Source organism: Canis lupus, chromosome 30, assembly GCF_003254725.2.
Source record: "Canis lupus dingo isolate Sandy chromosome 30, ASM325472v2, whole genome shotgun sequence".
Taxonomy (NCBI): domain Eukaryota; kingdom Metazoa; phylum Chordata; class Mammalia; order Carnivora; family Canidae; genus Canis; species Canis lupus.
This window is the reverse complement of record NC_064272.1, coordinates 30,399,313-30,416,607: the sequence shown is the minus strand read 5'-3', so window position 1 is coordinate 30,416,607 and position 17,295 is coordinate 30,399,313. Positions and strand designations below refer to the sequence as shown.

At 37.3% G+C, this 17,295-nt stretch overlaps 1 long non-coding RNA gene across 1 annotated transcript in view; it reads right to left on the bottom strand.

Annotated features, from left to right (window-relative positions):
* The window catches only part of LOC125754021 (uncharacterized), a 71,120-nt gene that overhangs the window by 8,491 nt on the left and 45,334 nt on the right, over positions 1-17,295 (bottom strand). The gene's annotated exons all lie outside the window — the stretch shown is intronic.

The following is a 17,295-nucleotide window of genomic DNA, read 5'->3' as shown; positions in this document are numbered from 1 at the left end:
AAATTTAAGATTTGTGTGGAATCAGAAAAGACCCCAAATAGCCAGGGGAATTTTAAAAAAGAAAACCATAGCTGGGGGCATCACAATGCCAGACTTAAGGTTGTACTACAAAGCTGTGGTCATCAAGACAGTGTGGTACTGGCACAAAAACAGACACATAGATTAATGGAACAGAATAGAGAATCCAGAAGTGGACCCTGCAACTTTATGGTCAACTAATATTCGACAAAGGAGGAAAGACTATCCACTGGAAAAGACAGTCTCTTCAATAAATGGTGCTGGGAAAATTGGATATCCACATGCAGAAGAATGAAACTAGACCACTCTCTTGCACCAGAAACAAAGATAAACTCCAAATGGATGAAAGATCTTAATGTGAGACAAGATTCCATCAAAATCCTAGAGGAGAACACAGGCAACACCCTTTTTGAACTCGGCCACAGTAACTTCTTGCAAGATTCATCCATGAAGGCAAGAGAAACAAAAGCAAAAATGAATTATTGGGACTTCATCAAGATAAGAAGCTTTTGCAAAGCAAAAGATACTGTCAACAAAACTCAAAGACAACCTACAGAATGGGAGAAGATATTTGCAAATGACGTATCAGATAAAGGGCTAGTTTCCAAGATCTATAAAGAACTGATTAAACTCAACAGCAAAGAAACAAACAATCCAATCATGAAATGGGCAAAAGACATGAACAGAAATCTCACAGAGGAAGACACAACATGGCCAACACGCACATGAGAAAATGCTCTGCATCACTTGCCATCAGGGAAATACAAATCAAAACCACAATGAGATACCACCTCACACCAGTGAGAATGGGGAAAATTAACAAAGAAATTTTAATTTCTTAAATTTCCAGAGTGGTGCAGCCACTCTGGAAAACTGTGTGGAGGATCCTCAAAGAGTTAAAAATAGATCTGCCCTATGACCCAACAATTGCACTGCTGAGGATTTACCCCAAAGATACAGATGCAATGAAATGTCGGGACACCTGCACCCCGATGTTTATAGCAGCAATGTCCACAATAGCTAAACTGTGGAAGGAATCTTGGTGTCCATCGAAAGATGAATGGTTAAATAAGATGTGGTCTATGTATACAATGGAATATTCCTCAGCCATTAGAAATGACAAATACCCACCATTTGCTTCGAGGTGGATGGACCTGGAGGGTATGATGCTGAGTGAAATAAGTGAATCGGAGAAGGACAAACATTATATGGTCTCATTCATTTGGGGAATATAAAAAATAGTGAAAGGGAATAAAGGGAAAAGGAGAAAAAATGAGTGGGAAATATCAGAAAGGGAGACAGAACATGAAAGACTCCTAACTCTGGGAAGCAAACTAGGGGTAGTGGAAGGGAAGGTGGGCGGGGGGTGGGAGTGACTGGGTGACGGGCACTGAGGTGGGCACTTGGTGGGATGAGCCCTGGGTGTTATTCTATATGTTGGCAAATTTAACACCAATAAAAAATAAATTTATAATAATAAAATAAAATAAAATAAATTTTAAATGGTCATTTTCATTTCTTTTTTTGTGAAATGACTATTGAAATCTTTTGTCCATTTGTCTACCAGGGTATTCATCACTTGCCTAATGACTCATAAAAGCCCTTTAAAGAATTAGGAATATTGGGACAACTGGGTGGGTCAACAGTTGAGCGTCTGCCTTTGGCTCAGGGCGTGATCCTGGGGTCCAGGATTTAATCCTGCATCAGGTTCCCTGTGAGGAACCTGCTTCTCCCTCTGTGTCTCTGCCTCTCTCTCTGTGTCTCTCATGAAAAAATAAATAAAATCTTTAAAATAAACAAATAATTAATTAGGAATATAAAGCCCTTGTCAATCAAATATGTTGCAAATATTTTTCCCAATATATGATTTTTATTTTAGCATTTTTAATGAAATATTTTCCACAAAGAAGTTGTTTTTGTAGAAGCATTATTTTATTCATATATGAATATCCAGTTGTCCCAACATTTATTGAATAACCTGTCTTTCCTGTTTTGAAATGCCATCTTTACATCTTAAATCCCCACACTAAAACTTCACAGTATATGGATCTGCTTTAGGGCTTTCTATTTCATTCTATTGATTCTTTTTTCTACCCATGTGTCAGCTGCTCCTTCTGATTCTTCTCTTTCTTTCTTTCAAAGTTTTCTTGCCTTTATCACATTTCTGCTTTTCAGATGAACTTCAGAAACAATTTGAAGTCCAAAGAATCTATTCTGATTTTGTTTGGAATTCCAATTATAGATTAATTTATGAAGAAATGACTTATTTTTGATATTGAATTTTCCCTTCCATGAACATATGTGTCTATTATTCAAGTTTTATTTTATGTATTTTATTATTTTTTCAGATTTTATTTATTCATTCATGAAAGACACAGAGAGAGAGAAAGAGGCAGAGACACAGGCGGAGGGAGAAGCAGGCTCCATGCAGGGAGCCCAATGTGTGACTCATTCCTGAGTCTCCATGATCACGCCAGGGCTGAAGGCGGCGCTAAACTGCTGAGCCATCCGGGCTGCCCTATTTTATGTATTTTAGTAAAATTGTGTTGTTTTCTCTGAAAGCTCCTACACATTTTAGATTCAGTTTATTCAGAGGTATTTCATAACTTTTGCTATTACTGTAAATCAAATATTTTTCTAACCGGCATATATATTACTTTTGTATGTGTGTGTGAGTGTGCATGTGTGTGTTTACATGCATATCTATAAAGTATATACATCCCCATAGCCACCTTCTTGAACTCTTTAAAAAATTTTTTTCTCCTTTCTTGGAGTTACCTCAATATATAACAAAATGGTCTCCAAATGATTTTTTAAACTCTCTTTCAAAAGCTATATTTTTATTTTTCTTGTCCTATCACATTAGATAGGACTTCCAGAAAAACATTTAACAATAGAAGTAGTAACTGGAATCCTTATCTTGTTTCTATTTTTTAATAATAGTTTTATTGAGATATAACTCATGCACCATAAAATTCACCCTGTTAAAGTGTACAATTTAGTGTGCTCTCAGAAAGCTAGGGCTGGATCCTAAAGGTACTTATACTGAAGGCTGACAGCTAACTACAGTCCTTTCAGTTGACTGAGCATTATATTTCCACAGTTGCCATATTTGTATTATAATCTCTTAGGTAGGGGCACCTGGGTGGCTCAGTCGGTTAAGCATGTGCCTTCGGCTCAGGTCATGGTCCCAGGGATTGAGCCCCGTGTGGGGCTCCCTGCTCAGCAGCAAGTCTGCTTCTCCTCCCTCTGCTGCTCCCCCTGTTTGTGCTCTCTGAAATAAATAAAATCTTTTTAAAAAATTCTCTTAGATATATATTATCTCACAAAGTTTAGAATATCCTCCTCTTGGGAACCCTGGCTGGCTCAGCGGTTGAGCGTCTGCCTTTGGTTCAGGGCGTGATCCTAGAGTCTCGGGATCAAGTTCCACATCGGGCTCCCTGGAGAGGGAGAAGCACGGAGCCTGCTTCTCCCTCTGCCCGTGTCTCTGCCTCTCTCTCTCTATGTCTCTCATGAATAACTAAATAAAATATTTAATATATATAATTAATAAGTAACTACCCTCTAATCTCAGGATATTCAGATAATTCTGGGCAGAAAAGTATTTGATAACAGGTCTTACCGGTGGTATGCTAGTAAATGTTTAACAACTGGTTCTTGTGCATACTGATTGCTAGTGTTTGCTGATTTCTAAGTTATCAATATTCCCACCATGGTCTATTTTGTTACCTACATGATGTCAACCAGGATGCAAAATCCCTGAAAATTTGACAATCAGTCCTCTCAATCTGAAACAAGCCAGCTCCACCACACCACTGGTTCTTAACCAAAGAGGTTTTGGTGTGTTTTTTTCTTCCTTTTGGATTTTTTATTTATTGAAAAAGAAAATTAGAATAATGTTAAATGAAATTTAAAAAATTAATTCACCCATAATTAATCTACTCTAACAACTAATATAACTCCACAATTTTCTGTGTTTTTTTCCAGTCTTTGCTTTATGCATACATATTTTAACTAATTGTAATCATCCAGTTCTTTAAAATGTTTTGTTTTAGCAAATTTTAAATATATAAAACGTAGAGACGCCTGGGTGGCTCAGTGGATGAGCGTCTGCCTTTAACTCAGGGTGTGATCCCAATCCCACATCAGGCTTCCTGCATGGAGCCTGCTTCTCTCTCTGCCTATGTCTCTGCCTTTCTGTGTGTGTGTGTGTGTGTGTGTGTCTCGTGAATAAATAAAATCTTTATATATATATATATATATATATATATATATATATATATATATATAAAGGTAGACAGAATAAAATAATGACCCCCATGTACTGTTATGCAGCCCCCCAAAACATTAACCTGTGGCCAATCCTGTCCTAACTATAACACCAGCTACTTGTCTCCCACCACATTTTTTTGAAACAAATCCCAAACATCATATCTTTCCATCTGTAAATATTTCAATAGTAACCATTTAATTTTTCATTCAGCTTTTTTCACTTGTAGTCTAAGGAAGACAAAGTCATAAATAATTCAACTAAGAAAATATTTAAATATTCTGATGTTGGCAGTGAGGATTGATTAGGAGGGCACGGGAGGAGTGTCTAAAAGCTACACCATCTGAAGAACTTTATTAGCAAATCTTTTATTTTTTCCTCATCCTTCTTTTAATGGCAAAGTGCAACAGACTCAGTTAAAATCCTACATGTTATCTATACATACAGAATCACATATAACATGGATCAAATCAATCAGAGTCTCTATACATGAAAAACACCCATCAAAGCAAATTTTATTTAAATCCTAAGGCAGTTATTAGTCATGTTCTCTATTTTAGCAATTTTTAAGGATTTCACTATTAACCCCTTTGGACATATTTCTTTTTTAACTTCCTGATAATCTCTTGGTCCAACGTTTCCTGAAATATGGATTACTGTCTCCTTCCCTCATTCTATTAATTTATGCTGTAGTGCCATCTCTCACACCTTTAGGGAAGAGTGGTACAGAGCACACAAAATTGAAGCCCAGTCCCAAATACAAATCTGGCAAACAAGAAGTCTTCATTATTCCCACATTTTCCATATATACAGCATTTGATATTCGAGTAGAGTAACTCAGTGTAAACTGGAAGTGGGGAAGAGAAACTGTTTTTATTAATTTTATAATCCCTTTAGGCTATTAATTATAATTTGGGGCATACATTATCTCTTACCATGGCTCTACCTGCAAGGTAGATTTTTATTGTACCAAATTTTCAGAGAAAATCAAGACCTAGAGAGACTTACTCAAGATCAAACATTTAAATGTGGTGGAGCCAGGATCCAAACCCTAGTGCATCAATGGGGGTTATCTAATTGCAAGCAAAATAAATTGGCTAAGTTCACCAAAAAAGAAGATATTAAGAAGAGGATATTAACAGAACAGCTCACAGAATGAATGGGAAGTTATATAAGACAGGGCTTGAACCAGGGTAACAGGGATGACCCCATTTTCTGGTTGAGAAAGTATGAACATCAGCCATTTTTTTTTCATCCTTCTGTTATTTTATTCAAGATTCAAAGTTCGTGGGCAGAGTCCTCCAATGGTCCTTAACTTCAGAAGAGGGCAGGACATGTAATTTACTATCAAGAAGAAGCCCCATTCTGTATAAGTAATTCCTCAAAATGAATTCAGGGCACAGTTTTGAAGAGTGAAATGGATGCTGAGTGGGAAAAAAAAAAGTTCTGTGATGACATCTTGAACGTACTGTGCAGATCTCCCTTCAAAGAGGGACTTGTCACTCCAGCTGTGGGAGTGTTGTTTATAGAGGCTTCAGCTGTCAATCCTTCAGGAATTGCCTTTGCAGCAGAAACCCACTTCATCCATGATTACACCTTTCCAGAGACAGCCCACATTATTGCAGTTGGGGTATAAAGGCCTGGCCATTTTAGCTTCATGGCATAGCTCTGTAGGGCCATTTTCATTCCAGAGCTCTCTGTCAGCCTGACTGAGGCTGTGGGGAGAGCCTGCAGCACAGCTCACTTTTTTCCCCATATCCACTCCTGCTTCCCACCCCTCCCTTCCACAGGTGTTGATTCCAAGAGACATTTTAAAAATAAACATCCTGAATGCTAAACTCAGTCTCAGAGTTTGCTTTCTGGAGAAGCCAACCCCACTCACTAGTTCTGTTTGACTCCAAAGTCCCACATTTTTACCCCACCAATTGTAATTATGCTTCATTATGATTTTTTTTTGTCATGGTAAAGTATATGTAACATAAAATTAGCTATTTTAACCATTTTAAAGTATAGAGTTTAGTGGCATTAAGTACATTCACATGATTTTGCGACTTCATTTTGGCTTCTTATGAACATTTAGAAACATAGATCCACAGAATATTAGAACTGGAGAAGCAGGAGATCTTTACATGCTAAAACATGCAAATTCAACTATCAGAACTTAGCAAGCATAAAAAGAAACAGAAAGATTGATGGGGGTAAGACATAGAAATAAATTAAGCAGGCATGTCCCCCTTCTATGGCAAGTGAGCAAAAAGAATAAATTTGCTGCTTCCATAGGGACCTTAGTCCCTTCTGCTTCTCCCAATAAGACATCTCTCCATGCTGAGGGTGACTGTGGACTTAAGATTGTATTTTGCTATAATGTGGCATCAAACACAAACCAACTATTTTATCTGTTCTCAATGAAGAAATAAGGATCTGACCTAATACCAAAGAAAAAATTGGGTAGGGCTTAATAAAAGATGGTGTGATAGGGTCAGTTTGAGGCCTTGTTAAGGGATTTTCAAGGGTATTTTGACTGTATCCAATTTTTGCCTTATATGTTGACCTTTTAACTTCACCCAGGAGAGATATAACCCCCTATACATTTTCCTGCCTTGTGGTAGTACAACATTGATTCATACCAAAAATCATGATGCTTTTGGGGCGCCTGGCTGGCTCAGTCAATAGAGTATGCAACTCTTTATCTCAGGGTTGTGAGTCTGAGCCTCATATTGGGTGTAAAGATTACTTAAAAATAAAATATTAAAATAAGTAAATAAATAAATAAATAAAATCTTTTTAAAAATCATCACATTGTAAAAGACATGGTGGATGGAAGAATAGGGTGAAATGACAAATGGAAAGAAATTCTTATTGGAGTATTTATGGGTTTTTCTGTTTGTCAGACTCTATGGCATTGCTGCCCAAGAGAAATATAATGCTAGACACATAACTAATTTAAAATTTTCTAGTAACCTCTTCAACAAATGGTGTTGGGAAAACTGGGCAGAAAGATGGAGAAGAATTAAACCAGACCACTTTATTACACCATACACAAAAATAAATTCAAAATTGAGGAAAGACCTAATGTAAGACAAGAAACTATCAAAATCCTAGAGAACACAGGCAGCAACCACTTTGACCTCAACTGTAGCAACTTCTTACTAGACATGTTGCCAGAGGCAAGGGAAACAAAAGCAAAACTGAACTTTGGGACTTCATTAAGATAAGCTTCTGCACAGTGAAGGAAACAATCAACAAAACTAAAAGGCAGCCTATGGAATGGGAGAAGATATTTGCAAATGACGTATCTAATAATGGATTACTATCCAAAATCTATAAAGAACTGATAAAACTCAACACCCCCAAAATTAATAATCCAGTTGATATATGGGCAGAAGACATGAATAACATTTTTCCAAAGAAGACATCCAAATGGCTAACAGACACATGAAAAGATGTTCAACATCACTCATAATCAGGGAAATCTGAATCAAAACCATGATGAGATACCATCTCACACCTGTCAGATTGGCTAAAATTAACAACACAGGAAACAACAGATGTTGGTGAGGATGAAGACAAAGGGGAGCCCTCTTACACTGTTGGTGGGAATGCAAACTGGTGCAGCCATTCTGGAAAACAGTAAGGAAGTTCCTCAGAAAGTTAGAAATAGAAATAACCTACAATTCAGCAATTGCACTACTTAGTATTTACCCAAAGGATACAAAAATACAGATTTGAAGGAGTACATGCATCCCAATGTTTATAGCAGCATTATCAACAATAGCCAAACTATGGAAAGAGCCCAAATATCCATTGACAGAATGGATAAGAAGATATGGTATATGTATACAACGGGATATTACTCAGCCATCAAAAAGAATGAAATCAATCTTGCCATTTGCAAAGACATGGATAGAACTAGAGTGTATTATGCTAAGGAAGTAAGTCAGAGAAAGACAAATACCATATGATTTCACTCATGTGTAATTTAGGAAACGAAACAGATGAACATATGGGAAGGGAGAAAAAAGAGAGAGGGGGAAGCAAACCATAAGAGACTCTTATCATTAGAAAACAAATTGGGGGGATGATGGAGAGATGTGGGTGGGGGATGGGCTAAATGGGTGATGGGTATTAGGGAGAACACTTGTTATGATGAGCACGGGTATTAAATGTAAGTGATAAATCACTAAATTCTACTCCTGAAACCAATACTACACTACATGTTAACTAACTCAAATTTAAATAAAAATTTGGGAAAAAATAATAATAAATAATTTACTGCTGTATGGAAAAATAAATTTTCTAGTAGCCACATTTATAAAAAAGAAACAAATAAAATTAATAATGTAATTCATTTAACCCAATGTATATCCAAAATATTGTCACTTCAACATGTAATCAACATTTATGAATGCCATATTTTACTTTTTTTTCATACTGTGTTTTGCACTTACAATGCATTTTAATTTGAACTGACCATAGTTCAAGAGCTCTGAAGTCACATGTGGCTGGTGACTTCCCTATTGTGCAGTCTAGGTCTCAAACATATTCTCCAATAACAGAGACATCTCTAATTTTCTAGAAAGTTTGGTCTAATTGGGTAACATTTGAGGGAAAGATGTTGAAATATAGTAATTTCTGTATCAAAACTGTACGTGCAAGAGCTGAGGAAGACTTTTGTGCACACTAGATTAAAATGTAGGTCGGGGCACCTGGGTGGCTCAATTGGTTGAGCGTCTGACTCATGATTTCAGCTCAGGTCACAATCTTAGGGTCAAAATACAGAGCCCTGTGTCTGGCTCCACATTCAGCAGGGAGCCTGCTTAGGATTCTCTCTCTCCCTCTCCCTCTGCCTCTCCCTCTGCTCATGTTCTCTCTTTTTCTCTCTCTCTCAAACAAACAAATACATAAATATTTAAATAAATAAATAAACAAACAAATAAATAAATAAATAAATAGCAATAGTCTGCCTGTTGGCAGAGTGGAAAGCCCAAACCCAGACCTATAATGCACCCTTAGCAGACAGAAGTAACATCTCCCAGAGGAGAATATAAATCAATAGTTTCCAATTCCCCAACAAGCAGTGAATTATTAAGGCTTTACAAGGATAATTCACTGCATTCCAATCATGTCTGTAAAATATAGACAAGAAGTCTATTCTTCAAGCCTCACTGCCTTTTATCCCAGAGGAAAAAACAGCAACAGCTAATAGAGAAGGCATAAAAAAATGTACCAAGTATTAAAGCTTTGATTTAATTTAAAACAACAAAGTCTACATTTTATAATAACATAGATGAGTGGAAATGAGAGCTCAATTTTTACTACTTTGAGATAAAATTGAAATATGGAACTAAAACAACTTTAACAAAAATGAGACATCTCAGTTAAGTGGCTGACTCTTGGTTTCAGGTCAGGTCATGATCTCAGAGTCCTGGGATCAAGCCCAATGTCAGGCTCCTTGCTCCATGAGGAGTCTGCTTGAGAATTCTCTCTTCTCCCTCTCCTTCTGCCCTTCCCCCTGCTTACACACTTTATCTCTCTTTTTCTCAAAAAAAAAAAAATCTTTAAAATAAGAGAGACATCTTAAGACCTTGAACTCCACAGGTGCCTAAGTGTCTCAGTTGGTTAAGTGGCTGCCTTCAGCTTAGGTCATGATCCCAAGGCCCTAAGACTGAGCTCTGCATTGGGCTCCCTGCTGGATAGGCAGCCTGCTTCTCCCTCTCTACTGCTTGTGCTCTCCATGTGTTCTTTCTCTCTCAAATAAATAAATAAATAAATAAATAAATAAATAAAATCTTTTAAATAAATAAATAAAACCTTGAACTCCATTCTACTAATTCTGTGCCTATGTAATATCAAGCAAAAGAAAGGACTAATTTATTCATATACCCTTAGACAGTTACCACATACACAAACACATAATTTTGCACCTGATGCAGAGTTCTTGAACTAAAAATTCAATATAAAAACTTTCATAATTAGTGAAACCTGCAGGATCTTGGCAGCAGCAAACTGTGCAATTGACCTGTTAGAAAAACCTTCAAAATCCATGGCACACAAAACTCCATGGAAAACAACCCTGCTGCAGATAAGCTCAAAGTCAAAATTACAAATTACATGAGGAAATAAATCAAGGGGCAGATTAAAAGAGGGAGAGGAGAAACAAGAAACAGGGGGGAAAAACTCAAGGTAATAGAACAATCTAAAGAGATTTTTAAAAAACTTTCTTTAAAAATTTTAAGGAATAGATACCTTATGTCAAAAACATGACACTATATAAAAAGTATCAATATGGTAAAAGAGCCAATTAGAAATTTCAAACACGAAACATAATCACTGGGAAAAGAAACACTTAATGGACAAATTACACAGTGTATTAGACATAGCTGAAAAGAAATTAATGAACTGGAAGTTGGATATAGAGAAATCATCCAAAATGTAGCACAGATAAAGAGACAAAAAAAAAAAAAAAAAAAAAAAAAAACCCAACCCAAACCTTAATAAATTAGAGACATGAAAGATAAAATGAGAAGATCTCACATACATCCAATAGAAGTTATAAATGAAATGAGGAAGGGGCAGCCCAGGTGGCTCAGCAGTTTAGCGACGCCTACCGCTCAGGTCGTGGTCCTGGAGGCCCAGGATCGAGTCCCACATCGTGCTCCCTGCATGGAGCCTGCTTCTCCCTTTGCCTGTGTCTCTGCCCACCCACCCCCTCTCTGTTTCTCTTGAATAAATAAATAAGATCTTAAAAAGGGGGGGGGGATCCTGGGTGGCGCAGCGGTTTGGCGCCTGCCTTTGGCCCAGGGCTCCATCCTGGAGACCCGGGATGGAATCCCACGTCGGGCTCCCGGTGCATGGAGCCTGCTCCTCCCTCTGCCTGTGTCTCTGCCTCTCTCTCTCTCTCTCTGTGACTATCATAAATAAAAAAAAAGGGGGGGGGGCAGGAACAGCCCAGGTGGCTCAGCGGTTTAGCACTACGTTTGGCCTGGGGCCTGCTTCTCCCTCTGCCTCTCTCTCTCTCTCTCTCTCTCTCTCTCTCTGCCTGTCATGAATAAATAAATTTAAAAAATTAAAATTAAAAAAATGAGGGAGAGACAATATTTGTGGAAATATGGGTGAAATTTTAAAGATTTGGTTTTCTTTAATTGAAGATACCCAGCAGCCAAGCAGGAACAATAGCAATATACCCTGACCTACACATAATGGAATGAAGTTGTGGAATATCAAAGTCAAAGAGAAAAATCTTAGAACTACCAGAGAGATGATAAAGCTTATCTATAAAGACATGACTATTTATCAAACCTATAGCAGACTTCTCATGGACAACCATCAGTGCCAGAAGACCAGAATGTCACCTTCAAAGTGTGGAAGGGCAATTACCTAGACTATTAGACTCCCCTATAATCTCACTCAAGACATCTCCAGACATACAAAGATTGAGAGCTTATTTTTTACAGGTTCTTGCTGAAAGAGCTATTAAAGGATATACTCAGGAAGAAAGAAACTAAAGTCTAAAAGAAAAGCATGTCCCAAAAGCAAGTGTAAGCAAAAGAACTGGTGAACATACTGGTCAATCTATAAGTAGCTTATAGAAAGAATAACTAGCTGATCATGTATTAGGAATTAAAATTACTTAGATACAATCCTGACATTTTAGGAAAGGGAGAATTCCTCTCCACTCCCACACCAAATTTGGCTCTTATCTTAATTCCACCTAACACACAGAGCAAATAGCAGCCCAGGTTGCATGAATATTTAAATAACAGCATCTTGCTTTAAAGTCTTTTTTAGGGGTATTTTAAGAGCCCTTAAGACAGGAATGATTTTTCTGGGACCATTCTCTCTCATGGAAAGTGCCATTCTCTATTTTCCAAGATAACAGTAGATATTTTTTTTTTCTCACCAAAATTTAGGAAGACATGATTTCAAGAACATCTGTACTTCCCAATTTGAAACAAAAAAAATTAAAAAATTTACCTGATGATTTTAGCAATGCTTGCTCTTGAGATCAGTAACTTAAAAATTCAGATTTTTTAAAAGAGGGGTATCTTTGTGCAAATATCAGCTTCTGTGTATCTGTCTCTGTGTGTGAAATTCTAGGAATGGTATTTAAATTTAAAAAAAGAAGAGGGGATCCCTGGGTGGCTCAGCAATTTAGCACCTGCCTTCAGCCCAAGGTGTGATCCTGGAGTCCGGGGATCAAATCCTGCATCAGGCTCCCTGCATGGAGCCTGCTTCTCCCTCTGCCTGTGTTTATACCTCTCTCTTTCACTCTCTGTGTCTCTCTCATGAATAAATAAATAAAATATTTTTTTAAAAAAGAAAACACCTTTCTCTGTGCCTCTATCTTAAAACAAACTATTCCTTTGTTCCTCTGTCTGCATCTCTTTCTTGCTTTTTCTTTCCATTTCTTCTCCTAGTTTTTTTCCCCTCTTTATCTTATTTTCCCTCTATTTCCTGCTTTAACTTGCTAGTATCAGAAATCACTTTAAATAAAGTGTTTAATATAATAACATGTCAATTCCTAGTTCTTCACTTCTAAGCACTGTGGATCTTGAACAAACTATTATCCCCTCTACCTTTTAGTTTCCTCATTTGTGAAGTGGGGAAATGATATCTATCACAGAGTTGTTGTCAGGATTACCTAAGATAAAGTATGTGAAATAGTTAACATAGACTTAAGTGTCCAGTAAATACTGATTTGTCTCCTCACTTGGAATAGTTTTATGATCTTTGTTCTTCATTTTGAAAGAAAATGAACAAAATATTTTCTATTTCACCCAAAAATTCTCTCTTTCTAGTTTCTTCCAAAAAGTTACTTTATACCTAATATACCTGAACTTGTTTTCTTTCATTAATAATCAATGGTTTTCCCTGGATGACACTCACTACATTTCCAATCATATCACCAGGTGACACAGGCACAGAGCACCCCCAGAACTCTCCAGTAACACACCACTTCAGTTTCAGACAACTTGTTAGGGCACCCACTGCATGGAGTACTCCAGGACCTCCCAGCCCACACCTGCTTCAGCTCCAGTTGTCCTGCCAGCGCCACCTGTGCAGAGTACCAAGGAACCCCAGTCCTTGCCTACTGCAGCTCCAGCCATCTTACTAGGCTGGCTCCAGTGCAGAGTGTCCCAGGACCACCAGGCCATGCCAGCTACAACTCCAATCAGCCAGTGAAAGCTGCCAGGCATAAATAGTCTACACAGGGAACGTCCCTACACAAGGCCATCCCATTAAGTATAAGAGAAGTAGCTATTCCATCTAATTCATAGAAACAAACACAAGAAGTCAAGCAAAATGAGGAGTCAGAGAAATATGCTACAAATGAAAAACAAGACAAAACCTCAGAAAAAGAACTAAATGAAATGGAACTCAGCCATTTTCCTAATACGGAGTTTAAAGTAATGGTCATAAAGATGCTCATTAAATTGGACAGAAGAGGGAGTAAACTCAGTGAGAACTTCAACAAAGATATAGAATATATAAAAAAAAGAATCAATCAGAGTTGGAGAATATAAAATGAAATAAAATGAAAAATACACTAGAGGGAGTCAGCAGCAGATTAGAGGATACAGAAAAATGGGTCAGCAATCTGGAAGAAAGGGTAATGGAAAACACCCAAACAGAACAGCAAAAAGAATTTATTTATTTATTTATTTATTTATTTATTTATTTATTTATTTATTCATGATAGTCACACAGAGAGAGAGAGAGGCAGAGACACAGGCAGAGGAAGAAGCAGACTCCATGCACCAGGAGCCCGACGTGGGACTCGATCCCGGGTCCAGGATCATGCCATGGGCCAAAGGCAGGTGTTAAACCACTGCGCCACCCAGGGATCCCACAAAAAAGAATTTTTAAAAATAAGGATTAGGTTAAGGGATCTCAGAAACAACATCAAGCATATAACATCCACATTATAGAGGTTCTAAAGGAGAAGAGAGAAAAATAAAAGCACAAAACTTATTTGAAAAACCAATAGCTAAAACTTCCCTAATCTGAGAAGGAAATAGACATCCAGGTCCAGGAAGCATAGAAAGCCCCAAATAAGATGAACCTAAGGAGGTCCACACCAAGACACATAATAACTACAATGTCAAAGATTAAAGATAAAGAGAGAATTTTAAAAGCAGCAAAACAGAAGCAACTAGTTACTTGCAAGGGGGAGTTCCGTAACGTTATCAGATGATTTTCAGCAAAAACTTTGCAGGCTAGAAGAGACTGGCATGACATTATTCAAAGTGCTGAAAGGAAAAATCCTACACCAAGAATACTCCACCCAGCAAGGTTATTATTGAGATTTGAAGGAGAGATAAAGAATTTTCCAAACAAAAGTTAAAGGAGTTCATCACCATTAAACCAGCTTTTTGAAAAATGTTAAAGGACTTCTTTAAGTGGAAAAGGCCATAATTAAAAGAAAATTACGAAAAGAAAAATTTCACAGGTAAAAGTAGACATACAGTAAAGGCAGTGAAACAATTACCCATAAAGTTACTATGATGGTTAAAAGACAAAAGTACTAAAATCAATTATATCTAAAAAATTAGTTAAGGAGACTCACAAAATAAAAAGATGTAAAAAAATGACAACATATACATAAAATGGGGACGGGAAGAGTAAAAACGAAGTTCTTTTAGAATGTGTTTAACTTTCAGTAACCATCAACTTAGTAGAAACTGTTATATACTTAGGATGCTGCTATATGTGAACCTCATGATAACCACAAACCAAAACCTATAACAGATACACAAAAAATAAAGAGAAAGGTAGCCAAGATAAACTAAAGAAAGTCATCAATCACAAGGAAAGAAAACAAGAGAAAAATAAAGAAACAGAAAAAAAAAAACCAGAAAATCAATTAACAATATAGCCATAAGTACATATCTACTGATAATTACTTTTAAATGCAAATAGGATGCCTGGGTGGTTCAGCTGTTGAGCATATGTCTTTGGCTCAGGGCATGATCCTGCGATCTTGGGATCAAGTCCCACATCAGGATCCCTGCATGGAGTCTGCTTCTCCCTCTGCCTCTGTCTCTGCCTTTCTCTCTGTTTCTCATGAATAAATAAATAAATAAATAAATAAATAAATAAATAAATAAATCTTTTTTAAAAATGCAAATAGTCTAGGGGTGAATGAGTGGCTCAGTTAAGCATCTGAGTCTTGGTTTCCTTTTTAATTTTATTTTACTTTATTTAAGACTTTATTTATTCATTCAGGAGAGACACAGAAAGAGAAAGGCAGAGACATAGGCAAGAGGGAGGAGCAGGTTCCATGCAGGAAGCCTGATGTGGGACTCAATTCCAGGACCCCAGGATCACACCCTGAGCCAAAGGCAGACGCTAAACCGCTGAGCCACCCAGGCATCCCTGAGTCTTGGTTTCCACTCAGGTCATGATCTCAGGGTTGTGAAAATGAGCCCTGTGTCAGGCTCCATGCTCAGTGTGGAGTCTGCTTGTCCCTCTTCCTCTACTCCTCCCCTCACTTGCACTCTCTCTGTCTCTAAAAATAAATAAATAAAATATTTTTTAAGAATGTAAATGGTCTAAATCCCCAATCAGAAGCCATAGTGTGTGAGGTGCCTGGGTGGTGCAGTCAGTTGAACATTCAACTCTTCGTTGCGATGTTGAGGTCCTGGGATTGAGTCCTGAGTCAGGCTTCATGCTCTGCATGGAGACTTCTTGGGCTTCCCTCTCCCTCTCTTTCTGCCTCTCTTGCCTCCTGCTCTCTGTCTCTCTGTCTATTTCTCTCTCAAGTAAATAAATAAATCTGAAGAAGAAGAAGAAGAAGAAGAAGAAGAAGAAGAAGAAGAAGAAGAAGAAGAAGACGACGACGACATAGGGTGAGAATGAATGTAGAAAAACAAGACCCATCTATATACTGCCAACAAGAGACACATCTCAGATCTAAAGACACATACAAACTAAAAGTGAAGGGATGGAAAAGAGGATCCATGCATATAGAAGCAAAAAAAAAAAAAGGCCAGGTAGCAATATTTATATCAGACAAAATTTTTAAAACTAGTTTAAACATTTTATTTATGTATTTATTAGAGACAGCACATGTGTGCAAGAGCAGGGTGGGAGTAGAAGGGAAGGGAGAGGGAGAGAATCCCAAGCAGACTCTGTGCTGATCCCAGAGCCTCATGTGGGACTCAATCTCATGACTGTGAGATCATGACCTGAACCAAAACCAAGAGTTAGATGCTCAACTGATTGACCGCCCAGACAAATATATTTTTAAACAAAGACTGTAAAAAGAGACAAGGAAGGGCATTACATAATGATAAAGAGATGATTCCAACAAGAGGATATAGCAATTGTAAATACCTATGCACCCAATACTGGAATGTCTAAAAACATAAAGCACCAGACACAAAGAGAGAAATTAATACTAATACATTAAAAATAGAGGACTTTATGGGAGCCTGGGTAGCTCAGTTAATTAAGTGACCAACTCTTGGTTTTGGCTCAGAGCATGATCTCAGGGCGGTGAGACTGAGCTTCCTGATGGGCACGGTGCAAAGTCTCTTTCTCGTCTCTCTTTCCCTCTTCCCCTCCCCCAACACACAATCTGTCTGTATCTCAAATAAATGCATCTTTAAAAAATAAATAAAAATAGAGGACTTTAACACCTCACTTACACATTTGGATAAATCATCCAGACAGAAAATTAGTAAGAAACCAGTGGCTTTGAATGACACATTAGACTAGATGGATATAACAGATATATACAGAACATTCCATCCAAAAACAGCAGAATATGTATTTTTTCAAGTGCATATGGAACATTCTCTAGAATAAATCACATGTTAAGCCACAAAACAAGTCTCAAAAAACTTAAGAAGACTATAACCATATCAAGCCTCTTCTGACCACAACAGTAAGAAACTAGAAATTAATTACAAGAAAAAAAAAACTGGAAAAAAAAACTAAAAAATATAGAGGCTAAAAAATATGCTACTAAACAACTATTAGGTCAACTAAGAACTCAAAGGAGA